General features: G+C 40.1%; 1 protein-coding gene across 6 annotated transcripts in view; it reads right to left on the reverse strand.

The window, feature by feature from the left end:
• Nucleotides 1-15,686, reverse strand: part of cadm1a (cell adhesion molecule 1a) — a 473,893-nt gene that overhangs the window by 389,623 nt on the left and 68,584 nt on the right. Inside the window, exon 1 of one of the 6 annotated variants that reach the window (XM_082549417.1) lies at nucleotides 15,126-15,307. The exons of the other annotated variants lie outside the window; for them this stretch is intronic. The gene's annotated coding sequence lies outside the window, so the exon portion shown is untranslated. Of the gene's footprint in view, nucleotides 1-15,125; nucleotides 15,308-15,686 lie in introns of those variants that run through there. 6 annotated transcript variants of the gene reach the window in all.

Genomic DNA, 15,686 nt, shown 5'->3' on the forward strand with positions numbered 1-15,686 from the left:
ATTACATCCATTTTTATACACTGTCCCATATTTTCAGTGGGTCAAAAGTAATTGGGCAAATTAACAAAATGTTACATTTAAAGACTGACTGAAGTGTAGAGCCCATTGACATCAAAAAGTGTTGCACTTCTTCCCTTGAGATGCTCTGTTAGTCATTTATTTCAGTTGCTACTTGTTTCTGTCTTTCTGCATTTTTGTATATAGTTTTGTATCTAATAATAATAATAATGATAATAGTAAAAATGACTGATCTAGCAGTTGAAAATTATCCCATTTCTCCACATCTCCTCAGACCTGACATGGGCTGCCCACATTCAGGTCCAGACCAAAAAGGCTAGGCAGCGCCTGTATCACCTACGACAACTGAGGAAGTTCAGGGTCTCTCCAAAGATCCTCAGGATTTTCTATACAGGCGCTGTGGAGAGCATCCTCACACAGAACATGACATCGTGGTTTGGGAACAGCTGTGTGAAGGACCAAAAAGCTCTCCAGAGAGTGATCCGTACAGCAGAACGCTGCTGCAGGATTGCTCTCCCCCCGCTTCAGGACACCTACACCAGGAGATGCCGGACTAGAGCAGCGCAGATACTGAAGGACCCGTCCCATCCTGGCAACAAACTGTTCCAACTTCTGCAATCTGGTAGAAGGTTCCGCATCTTCCGGGCAAGGACAGAGAGACTCAAGAGGAGCTTCTATCCCCAAGCCATCCGTGCCCTAAACACACACACCCGCCCTCTCACATCATCTATAATTGACTGAGACAGGACTCTTCCAGACACTAAACCAAGGCACAATGTACATTTCAATTCCTTTAATTTTAAATATGTTTATATTGTCTATCCTGTAAAATAGTCAGATTTCTATTCATATTAATGTACAGAATTCACCTGCTTGCTGCTACTACTGCACATTCACCCAGTGTATATACTATATGTCTGTATATACTATATGTCTGTACATATATATATATATATATATATATATATATATATATAATGTTCTTCCTCTACACCCCCCCCCCCAATTTTTGCACATGTCGAGGAGCGTGTCAGGCTACATTTCACTGTGTGTTATACTTGTATAACTATGCATGTGACAAATAAAGAACCTTGAACTTGAACTACATTGGGAAGCTCCTGGGTTGCATGTGCAGAATGTCCTGTACAATTTACAATATGCCCCAGACACTGTGGACATGGTTCCACTGTTGCATTAATACTGCTTCCACTTTTTCTTTGCCATGTTTTCTCTTCTGATCATTCTGGTGTCAGTTAATCTTGGTTTATGAACTGTGCAGGCTCCTTTAGATGTTTTCTGTCTAGTTGTTGTTGAGTGTAACCAGTGGTTTGCACCTTGAAGTAAACGCTCTGTATTTACAGTAAAGTGTCTTTCAATTGTATACTTTGGTAATAATGTATATATAGGTTGAGATTGTTCTTGACTTGGTTCGATGTTGTGGAGCGGTTTTTCTTAACCACGGACAGAATTCTTTGGTACTCCAGATCTCCAGGCCAGAATGTAGCAAATTATCAATGTGGCCTTGCCTAAAGTCATAGGAATCTATCTCTTTGGTTTATTTTGGTCTTTGAGTCCATGGCCTCCTTAACTTTGATGACTCTTTAGACCTCATGTTGAGAGTTCCACTGAATAAAATACCACATGCCATATCAACACTTGCAATCAACTCCAGATCTTTTATCTGCTTAATCTGTAAGGTAAAAAAACACTTTAAATAAACTTTGAATCATTTTGCAATGCTGTGGGTGTCTTTGGCACATGCTCCCATAGCTACATGGTGATGGGATGGTTTTACTCTCCCCAAGTTGTGAAAGGATGAGTGGCATTTAAAAGTTAGGCCAGTTAATCTATCAGCTCAGCAAAATTGTTTTTTTGCTCTGTAAGCAACTTTTACCTGAAATTATACACTGCAAACTCTATTGAACTCCCTTTCTATTCCTTCCATGCATTAGTGGATTTAGTTTGCCCACAAGTAAACCAAAAGAAATTGATATTTCATATGCAATCCACACAAATGTAATGGGGTTACACAGCTCTTGCATTATTAAGACCAATTCCAGATAGAAAATACTAAGTACTCAAATTATTTACTTATCCAGGCAGCCACTTAAATTATTGACACTCAACTTGATTTAAAATGCATTTAGTGCTTAGACACAGTCAGAAGTCCCCACTGTATGCATACTTACAAAAAAAGAAAATTACAGAAAAATTGTATTGTTTAGAGAACAAAAGCGTGTAGCCTGGGAAGTACCCTAAACAAGCACATTACAAGCCAAATTTTGTATTCCTGCCCTGCAGGAGTCCCTGTTACATAATACTGCTTGAGCATGAAGGTTCTGTACCGTTTGGTGCTCGCTGGGATTCACAGCCCTTTCAAATATATCGACTTATCATGCTTCATGGAAAAAGTTCAAATGTTATGACTCTGCTGCTGACCTCTTGCATATTTTTAAAGGTCTAATAACCGACTGCATGATGAGCGCATACTACATTTTGAAAAGGTTCTTTAATCATTGCTTGATTTCTGGTAGAAAGTATCAGAGGGTGATTTAAGAAAAAAAAACAACTCTAAATGTGCATGTCTCATTTTTACTGTCAATGTGTTTATGGATATGAAATATGAATCTCTTTGCAATTAACTGTTCTCAAACGCTCACTCACAGTCAAGGAGCTAATCAAATTAAAGATAACCAGAGGTTCTGTATCAAACAGACTCCTTTTGCACATTTTGCTGAGCCTGCACATTCGAGTCTCTGTTCCTTTACAATCACACACTCATTAACTTTTAATCCCAGTGTAGCTGCCTTTGTAAGATGCAATGTTCTAAGCATTCTTTAGCCTACCAAGTCTTTTGAGTTTTACAGATGAAGGAGAACCAACCCCCCATGCAGGCAGTGAAAAGTACAAAAGTGTTGTTTGCGTCTCGTGTGTCACAGGCCAGGGTCTATAGGTTTTATTGGTCAAATCTGCTCCGCCGTTCCCTCAGTGGTATGAAACAGCTGTTACAGTGTGATGGGCCCAAAAAATAAAAAATAAAAAAATATGCAGGGCAGCTTACAGTCCTTGTAACACTGCCTCTCATAAACCCCATGGCCTAGAATAAAACTGCTGATTAATAGCTTGTGCACATTAAAAGCACAATCGGGTTTGAGAGTGCCAACTGTGCTTTTGGCCCCAGTGTACACTGAAATGCAAGGCGCCTCTGTGCAGGATTGAACAGGGCGCAAGCAGGAATGTGGGGTAATAAAGACAGCCAGCGCGCACATTAATGAAACAGTGAGAACTGGACGGTATGTTATCTATAATATGAATTTCCAGATCATACAAATGCAAATATATAAGTTGAATGAGAGTGAAAGCTCTGAAAGCTGAGGAGCCGTTAAAGCAAGCCTAGTGGGGTTTTACAAGGGAAATTATTTAGGCATGAACAGTAATACAGTCCATTACATTTTATGAACTCAATTACCTCAAAAAGGCTGACTTCTTGTAATGACACCAGTCTAACCTCTGTAGATAAACTCAAGATTGAATTACCTTTACAGCAGAATTTGTGGATTCGTTGCAAGTGAGCTTGGTTTCCCAGAGGAAACAGGAAATGTCATTAGAGAAATAAGTATGTGTGGTGGGGTTTAAAATGAGGATGTATCTAGGGCTCACGAGATATAGCTTTCCAGCTGCTTTAACTTGCAAGTAGTGTTATTTGTTGTTGTTGTGCTTCTTTATGGCATTGGATAAAACAAGAAAGCTGCTGCCTGATTTGTGCCCTTGGCTGTTTAGACGTACTTGTGCGGTTGTTGAATTTGTGCACAGGGACTTGTACCGTCCTAGTAGCAGTGAATATCTGCAAGTGAAATAATATAATTTGCTCATGAGCATGTTTTATCACACTCATGGCAATAATCTAAACCTCTGTTTCAGAAGTCCCATCGTCCCCGTTTCTTGTCTGTTTCATTTCGGTGAGAAACAGATGCATAGTGAGATAAAAGTCGTGCCTTTCACTGAGGCCCGGATTGCTTAAAACTTCTCCAATAGTGGAAATCAACTCTACTCTCTAGTGTCTACAAATCGACATATTCGAGCTTGGGCCATTCAGTATCAAAACCCATCTGGATTTTTTATTGGCAGCTAGAGTTTGGGAGCCCTTTAAGCAATGAATATGGCAGCCTGAGGCAAGGATCGAGGGCTGAGAAACTCCCAACGCACAAACAGAGGCTGCAGTCACCTCCAGGAGAATTCTCCCGAGACCAGAGGAGGGAGGTCCTGAAAAGGTCCTGAGATTTAACAGAAAGTGCCAGCGATGATAAAGTATGCTGCCAAAAAAGAAGAAGAATTTACAACTTGCAGGGCCCACGCTGTATCCACGGGGAGTAAATGAAAACAAGGTTAATGCATTCGGCTCTTATTACCCACGCTGGTAGACAAGCCATCAGCTGTGTCAAGAAGCAGAAAGGCAAGAAATCAAAACAGCGAGCGATACGCCGGCTGGTACACAATAAAAATCGTGCAACCAAGGAAACCTACTACGCCTGCTCTTTGGTAATGACTTATAAAGCATGGTGGAAAGACTTTGTTTCTACAGTGACTGAACCCAGACTGAAAGGTCTGCACCAATAGGCTCTTCTAGTAGGTTTATTGACTTCTCTGTTTTCCATGACCCTCAATAGCTGGTGGAGACACAGTTGTCCCAACAAAACAAAGAACAAAATGTTTTCAGAGTCCCTGTTGGCTAGTCAACCATGGGTGATTGTTTCCAGATTACAAGAGTGCCAAGAAGCCCCCTGTGACCTACAGTGTAATGGCATGGGTCTTTAATCTCCTGTTTTGTTCCCTAGATAGTGTTGTCTTAATAAGTGGCGTGTCTGTGTTTGGATGTAATACCCTCTCTAATAAGACTTAAGCTCCCTTCTCTTTGGATGCCAGCTTGGAGCTCTAGAGTGTCGCAGTGTGAGGTCAGACAGCTTGATTCCCAGATCTCACACACCCAGATGGGCGACTACGACCAATTGCTCCCGTGTCAGTCACGCTGACCCGTCAGCTCCGGGCTTAAACAGTGGGGCGGTGGCAATCCTGCTGGCCAGCAGGGGTCCACTGACTCAGCATGGCAAATAATCTCTCAACAAGGGTTGCTGCTCCTGTCTAATGCGCCTATCAGTCATATGGGCACATTAACAGTTAGAAAAAGTAAAGAGGGAGATTTTAAAAGCATGGTTGGACTTTGCCTTTAGAAGTGTCTATCGATCATTATGCATTCATGTTTTAATGATGATGAATCACTGGCAAAAGCACAGCTATTGATATAGGGCTGCTCAATTAATCGAATTTTAATCACGATTATGATCTGGGCTTTCAACGATCATTAAAAATGACTGAGCCGATTATTAGCCCCTCCCTCATTTATCCGCGACACCTTAAAGGCCGGTCCGTGAAAATATTGTCGGGCATAAACCGGTCCGTGGCGCAAAAAAGGTTGGAGACCGCTGATTAAGAGGACCCGAGGGAAGCTCGGAAAGCTAAGCAGAAGTTATTTGGAGAGTGACTGCCGTTGGTTGAAAAGAGAGTTTAAAAAAAAAAACTTCAGTGGTGTTGCACACTATTTTATATTATTTTTTAAAGTCATTGTTAACCCTTTAAAGCCGGTCAGAGCAGCACGCTCCGTTTTGCGTAACTATTTTTAAATCCCTGTAGAACCTGAACCGCGTAAGCTAGTGCAATAATTTGTTTTGCATATGAAACTGGAGGAGTTGTACTTACATCTTATGCCATCAGCTTGTCCTCGGTCACGGTTTCGTTCCACATATAGCTTTGCAAAAATTGCATAAAAAGCGCTTGCAGGAACAAAAACATAATATTCCAGAAACACGCTTTGCCGTTCCTATCAGCTGTTCGTAACACTTCCCACAGTGAAATGATGCACCTGCTGTTTTCTTTGCAAATTTGCATCATAGGATTGTTTTTTGTTTTTCCTGCAGTATATAAAAATTGCTGTATCTCCAAAATAAAACTATGAAGACACTCAAAATAAATTTCCTGTGGTGGGAAACTATTTTTTGCAACTTTATTGTATTTAAAGTTTTGAGGGATAAACCTCTTAAATTTCTCCAAGTAGAAATATATGTAAACAAAACAAAAGCGATTTTCAATTTTTTTTGTAGTTTATTGCACTTTTTTGCAATTTATGTAATTACTATGGACTTAATGCATACATATTATTAAAATATGGGCTATAACAGTTGTATTGATGTATAGCAACTTGAAATGCTCCCACAAATGGCACTACAGCATGTAAAAAAAATAATATAAGCTCTGGTGGACTTGGTTCTATAGTAGGTCTTAAAGGGTTAAATAAATATCGTCAAATAATCGTGATCTCAATTTCAGTGAAAATAATCGTGATTATCATTTTTGCCATAATCGAGCAGCCCTATATTGATATTAAAACAGCTATTTTTACATTGCTGGGTATAAATAATCTATGGAAGGTACCTGTGCCTCTGTCTTTGGTTTAATACAGGTACTAGATCAGTATTAGCATAAAAATACTTACATATCATATTTATACAATGCTAGAAAGTAAACAGTGAAGAGGAAAACAAGATGAGCTGACCTCAAATGAACAGAATTCACAGTTTACAAGGACATATTTACTGCTCCTCTTATTTGGAAAATCCTTTACACCTGCTGCCACTTTTGTGACATCATCATATAAGAATGTAACCGTCAAAATAAAAAGATTGGTAAACTCAAGCAGGAACGAATGCAAAGGTAGAATGACCTCTTTACTTTTGCCAGCAATTACTGACTGGCCCATTTAACACAATCTGCACGAATCAGTGAAAGCGAATTCATCCCCCAAACCGACTCTTCCTATAAAACCCAATACCCCTGCACAGCACCCCCCTCCGCCCCCTTACCCCAGCTGCACCTGGGAACAAAGCCCATTATTGCTCCTCCGAACGTAGATGCTGTGACAGGTAAATGTTGTCTCTGAAGAAAATGTCCCATGATGACAACATTCACTGCAGGGTGACTATTATCCCTGATTCATCATTCTCATACACTGCGGAGGTTTGCATATTTCTTGCCTGCAGCTTATCAGCAGCAGCCATTCTCTCTCTCTTGTGCTCCTCTTTCTATCTTTCCCCCCCTCTCCTGCCTTTTTCCTCTCTCTGTCCTGCTTCAGCAAATCCCACCAGCCAAATGCTTTACCCTAGAAATCTAATGGAAGTGATTTGACTTCCGATTAATAGGGCTGACAGAGGCAAAACACCAGGGCAGTATACTACTGTGCCTATTATGCTAAACAGCGGCTGCATGGAAAGAAAAGCCCACGGGGCTTAAGGCTGTTTGGCAACAGCAGCTGGCGAGGTAAACACAAAACACATTTCTGAGGAGTGTCACAAAAATGTGATATCAATATTTTATACTTTGTGATGCCAGTGCAGCACTTCCAATTAAATCACGCATCTTGATGTAATAAACGCAAGGATATTGGTTTCAGCCTTGACACTTATTATTGCCACTGTTTTGTCACTGCAGCAGCTTCCAGTTTGATGAACGCCACTGAAAGTGATAATTGCGCTTCTGGTTGGCGTCTTCCTGCAGGACAAGGGTCTAATTCAATGGTGTGGGCTCAAATCGAAGATGTTATATGAGGCCTAAGACCCAAGCTAATTAAATTGACATTATAACACCTCACCGAAAACTTGTAGCATTCGTGCTCCTCCATGCCTTCCGTTCCTCTCCCCAACGTGGCCACAAATATTATTCTATCTGGAGTTCATAACTCTCCACTCGATTTATAGACAAACTGTCTACATCTGCCCCCACATAAAGGCTGATCCCTACATTGTTCTGTTCACACTATATAAATATTATATTGTGTTTTCCTAGAATCAGGACATGGCTGCCTAGGGGACATTCTATAAATACACCCTGACAGGCTACATGGCTTTTAGGGTCCTCTGTGTATTCACTTGGCTTGCTTGGAGTAAAAGCCTCTGTGTTTCTGCAGCTCTAAGGGATGATCTATGTGCACCAGGCTCACTGTGATTCGATCTAGCTCAGAAGAGGGCTTTTTTCATTTAAAAGCGCCAGCATGTCCGAGGTTTGTTAGAAGCAGAAGAAGGAAAATGGGGTGAAGTCCTCGGTGAGGAAGTTTGCCAGGAGACAATCAAACAGTACCACACAGGGATCTGCTGTCTTGCAATTTAAGAAAAAATAATGCTAATTCGAGCAATAATAGCAACCCAGTCCTCACTGCAGAGGAAACACTGGTAGTTACACTGCTTTACAACATCGAAAACATACAAACCCAGCAGCCGAGAACTGATATTAGATCCATGATGCCTATACCAACCTTTTGAGTGTCACAGACAACTGTCATGACAGCACAACGAAAGGTCGCAACAAGCAAGCTGATTTTGAAATACAGCAATTTTTGACTACAGTGGTAGTCATGCTGTGAGGTGTAGGCCCCTTGTTATGGAAAAAAAATTAAATACTTCCCAACTCCTTACCTTTATCCACAATAATAAAATTAGAAATCCTAGTGGGACCATTAAAAAGACAAATCACATGGTATTCCATCTTTTTCGGGGATGGGGTTTGACACCTTGCAATCCACACGGTGGAGAAAATTCCCAGTGCATGTGGCTTATGCCAAACAACAATGCCGAAGATCAAAATGACACTTGTGAAACTCTGATGAGCAAGTCAACACAGCGTCACATGATCACTCATACACTCACTTCGCATCATTTTTATTCATTGAATGAGCACGCGTGCCAAATCCCTCTTAAAGTTCAAGTAACCAAAACAATTCAAATGCCATGCTTTTTTGGAGTCTTAGTCAAGCAAGGACCTTTCCATTACCACTATGAATGGGAGCAATGTCACTTTTGCCTCCCAGCACCAGCCAAACTAGGGGAAAATAATTCTGGTATGTATAAGCAGAAACAAAACAGTTACTGGCACACAATCACAGCTCACTGCATACCCCCTCAAATTATTTAATTACCGGGCCCCGGGTGAGTATATATTTAAGCCATCATTATCTACCGAGTACAATTGTTGTTAGGAGAAACTGCTGCGGCTCATAAAAATGGTATTTAAAAGAATAGTCGTAATTCTACCTTCTTTTTGCTCAGTCTTATTCTGGGACCTTTGTTTACTGGATCAAGAACATCAAGCACTGTGAAAAATCTCAACAGGGTGACCTACACAAAGCTTGCCATGTATTATCTTCATCCCCAAGTTGTGTGTCTCAATAAAAGTATCTTAAAAATTAAATTCACATATTTCATTGGTTTTTACATTTTCATTTTAAGTATCAGTGGTACACGACCTTCAGCTTTTGAGAAACCTACAACATATTTTTAAAGCATATAGTATATTCATCGTAGTCTTAGCAGGATGCATGTTTGATAGCGCTCCAACTCGAGAGCCAGAACGTAGTAGTAGGAGATAGATTTGATTGATCTCACATGGGAAATTGTTGAAATGCCACTGGCTGTGACAAAACAGCAATAATTCGTGCCCTAGGAAGGACACCAGGATGGGTTTGGAGTTGCCAATTAACTACAATCTCAACTTTTAAGCACAGAAACTTCTTCCAAAACCAAACAAGCACAAGGAGAAAATACAAATAGCACCACTGTGAAACAAAAATGGAAATTCAATCATTTCAGATGCACATTATTCAGAAACAAACTGGTCAAATTTTCAGAAATTCATATTCTAGATGAGAACTTCACACTAGGGAAATCTGCATTAACATTGCATTTGTGTTCCTCTCAGCTCGTCAAACTTGCTAAACAGTGTAAACACCGAAGCACATCTGGCCATGATGGAGATTTCCTCAGGAGATCACAGACCTGATTCAGAATCACCTACACTGATAAAGCTCATTCTAATGAAGGAGTATTTCATCCAGTGCAGCTGTCTCATTATTATTTTTTAAATGTATACATAATGACAATGCTTAACCTGTTACCGAATTTACTGAATCTCAAACTAGCGTCCATAATTTTCTAGAACTGAAAATGCTGCAAACAAACGATGACAGATAATGAATAATTCTTACAGTTTTGGAAGCAGATCAAGGTGGCAGTGGATTGCAGCCAGGAGGAACCTCTGAGGCTAGGCTTTTTACGTAATCTCCAAGTGCCCCATTGAGAAAAGCACAAAGCTATTACATTAAGATGCGGCTAAACACCACATTCTAGGAGTAAGCAGTATTAAAAGCACATCGAGTCCCAAAAGACACAAAAGGGCGTCCAAACAAACCAAAATGCAAGTAATGCTGAAAATTAAGATGCTGACTCAATTCAAACACATGTCATTACTTTCCATTTGTTTGTCTTACCTCATATAACGCATTAATTATCAATGGTCTAAGTCATAGCAGTTACATAAAACTGTCTAAATAGCACAGGCAACATAATCGAAATGGCTATATTAACAACACTTATTGGCTATAGTCTTATATACAACTCTTGCAATGTGCTCACAATTTCTGATTTCAAAGACTCTGTGACATCAGCATGTCCGTTAATAGAACTAATAGTTTTATTTTATTATCTTTTGTTTATGTGACGCTTTTATGCAAGTAAAGACATTTTCACAAGTCCCCCCCCCCCAAAAAAAACGGGGAAAATCATTTTGCAAGTCATGCAAGTGCTCCAAAAATGGAGTGTCACGTGCACTGATGGCATTAAAGGTGGATGAGCACATTAAATAATATTTCATTCAACATGGACCAAAATGAGTGAGTGAGCCCATTAACCCAACAGGGCATTTTTTGTAGTCTTCTATAGCAGCAGTCCCCAACCTTTTTTGCACCACGGACTGGTTTATGAAAATATTATTATGGACCGACGGGTTTGCAGATGAATACAACAAAATAAAACCAGTAACGGTACCAAAAATAATGAAGATTTATTCATAACACACGGAAAAAGACCCAGGAAAACCAAGTTAACGATAAAAACGATTAAAAAAAAAAAGATAAAAACTTGAAAACCATCAATTTCACACACCCGAGCCTTAACTCTCGCGGATTGGATTGTTGGACAGATGGCCTCAGGTTTGGCTCGAGAACACTTTTGGTATACAGACAAGTTCATGGTCAACTCAATGACTGCAAGGCACCCAGGTCCTGTGGCTGCAAACAAGCCAAATCATCCCTCCACCACTCTGTTTGACAGTTGGGATGAGGTGTTTGAGCTGAGATGCTGTGTTTGGTTCTTGCCAAATGTGGCACTCTGCATTATGGCCAAACATCTCCTCTTTGGTCTTTCTCTCCAAAGTGCTGTTCCAGATGCCTTGTGGTTAGTCAAATGTGCAAACCTAAGCCATGCTGCCATGTTCATTTAAAGAGAAGAGGCCATCTCCTGGCAACCCTTCCAAACAAACCATATTTGTTCACTCACATTTTAATGTATGCTAAGGACATGACATTTGTCATATGTCAACCCTTAGAAACGAAAGGGGGCATGCTTTGTTTGTTTTTTTTACACGGTGTACATAAATAAAATGCATTTTTGGATCTGTTTTCTTTTTTTGGGCGGCATACTGAGTAAATACAGTACTGCGCTGGGTAAATACAGTGTATTGCAGTCCCCAATTATTGATTTTTTTTTTCCAGGCCAGGAGGACAATGGCAGCACCAATACAAAATTGGTATTGAGTGAGCGATGTGACGTATATAGCTTTTGTTTGGTGCTAAAGTGCCATTAAAGGTTAATGGCTTGGGCTTGAGATTGCCTTTTCTGCAGTGTGTCTGTTTTTTACCAATAAATAGAATGTGTGCTTTGAAGTACTGCAGACTTTTACACATTAATACACAGCACAGCATTTAATTTTCAAAAGTGTGGGTTCCGCTGATCTTCATGGTGAGGTATTGGTGTTTGTAAATGAGTCTTTGTGTTATTGTGTGTTATTATTGGTTTGTTCACCGAAACATGGTCCGATTTAGGGCTGTTCGATATAACGACATATATATAAAATATAAAAACGTCTATCGTTTCATTTTACGCTATCGTTTGTTTCGTGGTGTCGCAAAATAAACTGTTTACGGCAATATTTTTTCATCGTTTTGATGGTCACTGTAGTGGCTATATTAATTTCTTAAAGTTCTCTCTTTCTCTTATATTTAATATAACCACACTACAGACGGACAAGCGCCTGTTTTTATGCGTTGTCGTTAGCGACAGCGACGGTAACGCCTTCGCGTGTCCGCTTGTTTATGTTCCACATAAACCTTTCACAATAAAGCTCAAGATCCTGTTGAGACTTTTCAAAATAAACTAAATCACGTGAAAGAGCAGATTATTTACGGATGAGAAGTAAAAAAGAGCCGCCAGGTGCTAGAAAATTTACCTTAGACTCAAACTTAGAACAGGCTTTTCCCCGCAGCACGCCGTGTAATAAATACAAAGAAAGCGGTGGCCGTTACAACTTATGTCTAAAAATATATAGTTTCATGCATCGGTTAAAACACTCGACTCCGGGTAAAGGACGCGCAGCTGGAAACACTTCACGCAAGTCGAGCTGCCCGAGATTCACAGAATTTACAGAAAATGTTAAATTTTTGTGATCTATATCATTATCGGGACGATAGAATTCTTATATCGGGATATGAGATTTTGGTCATATCGCACAGCCCTACTGTATACTGTAAAAGAACTTGGATAAAGCTGCTCCAGATATGATCACACTTTAGCACACATTTTAAAGTGTGAGCTGTAAAAATCTTTTGTACGTGTCTCAGTAAGCTGACGGGGAATTTGGATGCTGTCCTATTATCTGAAAGCCAACACGGTTGGTGCCAGCTCCTGCAGACTAAACCAGTAGCAAGGATGGTTTTATGCTAAGCACATAGACTTAGACTTTCCTGCACACATTCAGATGCACGATGTCTTAATAAGGGCTCCATGTTCATTCCTGGTGACACACAGTTTGATAGTCTATTTGTGGATTTTTGGTCCTCCTGCATATTTTCCAGGCACCTTGGAACAGTCCTGCTGTGAACTGGGGCCATTTTTCCTGAAGCTTTTTAATTAATCACATGACAGTGTTCCATAACCTGGGGATTTCAGCAAGCATGAGTTCCCAATGAACTACTTTAACCTCAAGCAGTCACACTCTTTTACTCTGAGGCTGAAAATATTTCACTGAACTACACACAGTTTAAAAGCAATTTGCATTTGGAGTTTTAATCTTGCTGAAAAGCATTTCATCAAAAGTTGGGTTTAATTCATTTTGTTTCTCAGCTGTTGTGCCAGTTACAGTTGTGTTCTAGGTTATCCACCAATTTGGGGTGCAAATCTGACCACATTATACCAACTTATTTTTCCTACAAATTACAGGCAAAATTAAGCCAAGATAACCCACATGTTAACTGTTCAAAGTATGTTTGGTATATAGTACAACAATTTTATCCTTTATGTGACATTATCTTGGCCTGCTATGTTGAAATATTGATAACAAATATTGATAACAAATATACAATAAAAAGCACTAGTGTGTGGGCTATAAAGCCTGACCAATATAGGATTTTCATTCAGCAAATCTTTACCAAGATTTGCTGAATATAGGGACGTGTTGGGTGCCCGGAAGCGTAATATATCAACGATTTGTCACCTAGGTTCTAGGTTCTTTATTATTTGTCACATGCATAGTTATACAAGTATAACACACAGTGAAATGTAGCCTGACACGCTCCTCGACATGTGCAAAAATTGGGGGGGGGGGGGGGGGGGGGTGTAGAGGAAGAACATTGTATATATATATTGGGGGTGCAACGATACACAACATTCACGGTTCGGTTCGGTTCGATACTTTGGTGTCACGGTTCGATATTTTTTCGATACAAAAAATGTTCATGCATTTTTAATTTGTCATTTATTAAAATTATAAATATATATTTTAATTCAAAAGTACAGTTTTTAAATTTAACCCTAACCCTTGTGCGTGTTTTTTATTTTGACAGCGAATGCGCACCTGCGGACCACTTATGTGCAGCCCTGGTTATTTAGCTCGTCATATTGCAGCCACAGAAATTCTTTTGTCCATGAAACCATAAAGCTGCACTTTCTTTTTGCCTTATAGTCTGATTTGTCATAACTTCTCCGTTTTGTGGTAAGCTTTTCTTTGGCTGTCACTTCTTCACCCTGACCTGTCTTATTTGGCTCAGCAGAACTGAAATGCTTTTACACACGCACTCACATAAGCTCAGCGATTCTCTGCGCGATCAACCTCTCACATGTTTAAGCTTGCTGCGGGAGATTTCACTTGTCATGTTTGCATAGTAAGCTAACGATTAATAAGACGATGTCAGAGGAATTGGTGCACAAATTATCATCACTCACAGATCAGTGCTGTCGCTCTCTATACACAGTTCGCACGATTGCAAAGTGAAAGCAAAAAAACAAGCGCAAATTCAAACGCTACTTCAATATGTCACATATTGACAGTGGCTCACCGATGCCAATGACATAATTACCCAGCTACATTTCTGAAAGAATGCAAAAGCATTGACATATATTTTTCCTAACATAGCCCGACGGGCAGGGAAGAGATAGATTTTGGTACCCCGACTGAAAAAAATCGCTAGCTCCGGGACGTCGGGCTAGCGATATTGCAAGCCCTGTATCTGATTGAGGAATCACTCATCTTTGGAAAAGAGAGTTTATTACATAGAAATGGCTCTTTCCAAAATAAAAGCTATACTATCCGCTTCTTCTGGGCTATATTCTCAGCAGCATAAGGAGAATCATGTGCTAACAGCTGTCTAAATGACTCGGCTAAAGTTAGTAGCATGCTTGTTGTATTTGTCTTTGCACTAGGATGATGTCGGCGTAAATGTGCAGTCATATTTGTTGTGTTCCCACTAGTGCTTTCAGGTTAATCTCGTTGAAATGACCTTAACGCCACAACACGGCAAATCTCCGTTAACGAGCTACCGCCGATCGCTCTGTGCATGGGGCTAGACGGCCAACACGTTAACGAGCTAACTACGCTAACACACTAGTTCACACCAATGTAATTGAGCATTGCATGGCACATCCAACATACTGTTTTACTTTAGTCCATGACTCGCTTACCTTCAGGGTCATACGTCACATGAAAACCAAAATAATTCCAAACGCCAGATCTGAATGAGGTTCAATTTGCCTGTTGCAAGGAGAGCTTAACTTCTGTCTCGCTAGCTTGCCCTGCGCTCTTCCTTCTGACTATGCTGTCTGTGTTGAGCGCTCAGTGGATCTGCGCTCGACAGTGCAGCCTAGGCGGAGTAGTCGAACACAGATGCACTGAGCGCTCAACACAGACAGCATCGTCAGAAGGAAAATTGATAAAATAAATTACAAATGTTGTATTGTTCATACATATGCGTACCGAACCGAAAGCACTGTATCGAACGGTTCAATATCGATACGAATATCGTTGCACCCCTAATATATATATATATATATATATATATATACACACATATAGTATATACCTAGCTTAAAATGTTACGCTTTGAGAGTGAGAACGTGTTGTTATTCTGGTTGTTGTTGGAAAGTTGCAAAGTGCCCTCTCATGGATTAACGATTCAACACTCATAACAAGGTGTTTCTCTGTCACTTCTTTATTTTTTTACATTTTCAATTTTGGACAATAAA

This window comes from Aulonocara stuartgranti, assembly GCF_965226115.1.
Source record: "Aulonocara stuartgranti genome assembly, chromosome: 10".
NCBI lineage: Eukaryota > Metazoa > Chordata > Actinopteri > Cichliformes > Cichlidae > Aulonocara > Aulonocara stuartgranti.